The following is a 4,145-nucleotide window of genomic DNA, read 5'->3' as shown; positions in this document are numbered from 1 at the left end:
TTTTATTGACTTCTGATTTCAAAAATAGCTATCCATCAATTTGTTGTGTGTAATAATAGTATGATGCGTCAATTATACATTTATATCATTTTAAGTAACGGCCCTCTGAGGGGAAACCATTAGTACAATATGCCCCGTGACAAAAGTTAGTTTGACATCCCTGACCTCTAAAGTGATATTTTTCACTTTGGATTCATTGTTTCCAGTGTTGATGTTACACTCTGGTTAAACACAGCTGAAACTGGAATGGGGTTTGGGGGATGTCATCTCGTATTCAATCTATCAGAGCTGTAACATTTTGTGTTTAAGCGAATACCAGAATACCAGCACAGGTGTGAAGTTTCACACACTCACTTCTCCAGGCCTGTGTTGAAAGCAGTTGTCAGCCTCAGACAATTGTTTTATTACATCTAATTGTGATTACAGGATGCCGTGTTGTGGAAAAGTAAACACAGTTGCAGCAGTATCCCGCTTTTCCTGTGCTTTGTGTAAAAGGTAAAGGTGGATGAATGTCAGATCTCCTGTAACGGCTCTGATGACGAAATTGTGCTACATGGCTGTGTAAAAGAGGTTATTGCTTTTGCTGAAACATTGCCCTTCACGTAATGCATACAACCAGGGCTTGAGGTTAATATACCAGCCAAATGCAGGTCAATTTCAGCAGTGGCGGGTATCACCACTACTCCCACTCGCCAATTTGGCAGGTTGAATTTTATACATGCATGGCTCAAAGTACTATGGTGTAGTGCCAGAAATCCGGCGTATGAGTGTTATTTTTTTTTTGACAAGACCCTCTTCACTTATCTTTCAAAATAAATAAGAAAAGGCTTACGGGACACGCAACCGAGCGCGGCAGATAGAGGTGTACGTGCACTGTAAAAACATCTACCGTACTGTTTGTAATTGTATGGTTATCTTATAATTTCCTCTTGTTGCTACTGATGCAGTGGTAGTTCACTTGAATTTTTCCTCCAAGGAGGGGAGGCAGCGTCGCTCACTGCGAGCTCACAGACAAGATCACCGGCTTTCACGTGCAGGGAGCCGAGCAGTCACGAGCCTCAATCGATTGGTAAAGAGAAGCCTGCAACAAGGCTGGAGTTGTAAGCTAGCCGCCGGTTATTCAGAGTCTATAACCGTGAGGTATGTTTAGCTGGCTGGCACAAGCCGAGTGATCCACTGTTACGCTGTCACACTTTGGTTACTTTGGTGACGCTGTCCAAGGCAAACCGAGTTGACCCGAGCATTTCACATCCACATGAAGGCAAATATTGTGCAACCCCAATTCCAATGACGTTTTGTTAAACATAAATAAAAACAGAATACAATGATTTGCAAATCATGTTCAACCTATATTTAATTGAATACACTACAAAGACAAGATATTTAATGTTCAAACTGATAAACTTTGTTTTTAGCAATTAATCATTAAATAATTTTGTGGCTGCAACACGTTCCAAAAAAGCTGGGACAGGTGGCAAAAAAGACTGAGAAAGTTGAGGAATGCTCATCAAACACCTGTTTGGAACATCACACAGGTGAACAGGCTAATTGGGAACAGGTGGATGCCATAATTGGGTATAAAAGGAGCGACCCTGAATTGCTCTGTCATTCACAAGCAAAGATGGGGCGAGGTTCACCCCTTTGTGAACAAGTGCGTGAGAAAATAGTCGAACAGTTTAAGGACAATGTTCCTCAACGTACAATTGCAAGGAATTTAGAGATTTCATCATCTACGGTCCATAATATCATCAAAAGGTTCAGAGAATCTGGAGAAATCACTGCATGTAAGCGGCAAGGCCGAAAACCAACATTGAATGGCTGTAACCTGCAGTCCCTCAGGTGGCACTGCATCAAAAAACAACATCAATGTGTAAAGGATATCATCACATGTGCTCAGGAACACTTCAGAAAACTAATGTCAGTAAATACAGTTCAGCGCTACATCCGTAAATGCAACTTGAAACTCTACTATGCAAAGCAAAAGCGATTTATCAACAACACCCAGAAACGCCGCCGGCTTCTCTGGGCCCGAGCTCATCTAAGATGGACTGATGCAAAGTGGAAAAGTGTTCTGTGGTCCGACGAGTCCACGTTTCAAATTGTTCTGGGAAATTGTGGAGATTGTGTCCTCCGGGCCAAAGAGGAAAAGAACCATCCGGACTGTTACGGACGCAAAGTTCAAAAACCAGCATCTATGATGGTACGGGGCTGAGTTAGTGCCAATGGCATGGGTAATTTACACATCTGTGAAGGCACCATTAATGCTGAAAGGTACATACAGGTTTTGGAGAAACATATGCTGCCATCCAAGCAACGTCTTTTTCATGGACGCCCCTGCTTATTTCAGCAAGACAATGCCAAACCACATTCTGCACGTGTTACAACAGCGTGGCTTCGTAGTAAAAGAGACTGGCCTGCCTGCAGTCCAGACCTGTCTCCCATTGAAAATGTGTGGCACATTATGACGCGTAAAATACGACAACGGAGACCCCGGACTGTTGAACAGCTGAAGCTGTACATCCAGCAAGAATGGGAAAGAATTCCACCTACAAAGCTTCAACAATTAGTGTCCTCAGTTCCCAAACGTTTATTGAATGTTGTTAAAAGAAAAGGTGATGTTACACAGTGGTAAACATGACCCTGTCCTAGCATTTTTGGAACGTGTTGTAGCCATAAAATTCTAAGTTAATGATTATTTGCTAAAAACAACAAAGTTTATCAGTTTGAACATTAAATATATTGTCTTTGTAGTGTATTCAATTAAATATAGGTTGAACATGATTTGCAAATAATTGATATTCTGTTATTTGTTTAACTCAATGTCCCAACTTCATTGGAATTGGGGTTGTACTTCAGTTTTGATAAAGGGTGAGTAATGGATGTAGTTTAGGCCAATTTTTTCCCCTGCTTTTTAAATCTGTTACAATTATCTAACAGCTTAAGTTACTGCACATTACCATTTTTATATTTTCCCCGTCCACTAAATATTTACCACACAAAATGTGATAGTCATGTTGATTATCAACTACAAAGTTTGAATTTGAAAAAAAATCATCCTATTTCCTCAGCTCAATAAAGTCCTCCGTACTTTTATGTAAAAGTATAAATAACCAGGTCTTTTTTTTATCAGCTGATTATCTGTTCATGGCGTAATTTATATGATAATAACCAATTTATCCATTCATAAACTGAATATATGTATGCAGTAATCCCCCTTCCATTCCAGGGGTGACATTCCCGTCCACCTCAACAATAAGTGAAATCCGTGACATAGAAATATCTGAATACACCCTAGGCATGTTTTTGTTGCATTTACACCACTTAAATATTTTGAAAGATCTATAATCACATAAAACAATACAAAGACATTTAAACACGAGAGAGCAACTGCAATGGATATATTGTGAAAATTGTATGAAGAAATAGAGTAACAAATGTAATTAAAATCTGCAAAATAGTAGAACCACAAAGCATGACATTCGGATACAAAAATTATTTCCCCAACGAACAACACGTTCACTCCCGTTCCCATCACGTCTACGAGCAGTCAGCGAACAATATGGAAGAAGTGGAGATTTTTTAGTTTTTATGCTGGAAATGGTCATTATGTTGTGTTTGTGTGAGCGAAAGATTCGTTGTACACATTGTGTTGTTGACAAAGTGTTGTATGGCATCCAAAATACTGATCGTTTTGAAGAAACATTTGGAGTCGCGCGGTACATTTCAAGTTACAGAAAAAGTCCCACCCGTAATATGAACAATAGGCACATGCGACATGCCCCTTTGCGCTGCCTACCTATGATGCAGTCAGTGGGTGTAAATGTCAGCGCATTCCATGTTGGTGGATGGCACAAAAACCAAAATAACAAGGATGCCTCAAATTACATAATGTCCAACGATCACAACGATGAACTAGGACTAACCTTTGAAAGGGAAGACTATTCATATCATTTGTCCCACCAGGTTGTGCGTAGTAGAGCTGCTTTATGTTTGTATGATTATTTAATTATTTGTGGGAAGCCCACGGCACGCCACCGTGCTAACCGGCTGGTTAGCACATCTGCCTCACAGTTCTGAGGACCCGGGTTCAAATCCGTGTGGAGTTTTCATGTTTTCCCGGTGCCTGCGTGCGTTTACTCCGGGTA

This window comes from Phyllopteryx taeniolatus, chromosome 11 (genome assembly GCF_024500385.1).
Source record: "Phyllopteryx taeniolatus isolate TA_2022b chromosome 11, UOR_Ptae_1.2, whole genome shotgun sequence".
In the NCBI taxonomy this organism is placed as follows: domain Eukaryota; kingdom Metazoa; phylum Chordata; class Actinopteri; order Syngnathiformes; family Syngnathidae; genus Phyllopteryx; species Phyllopteryx taeniolatus.
Note: the sequence above shows the minus strand (reverse complement) of the source record.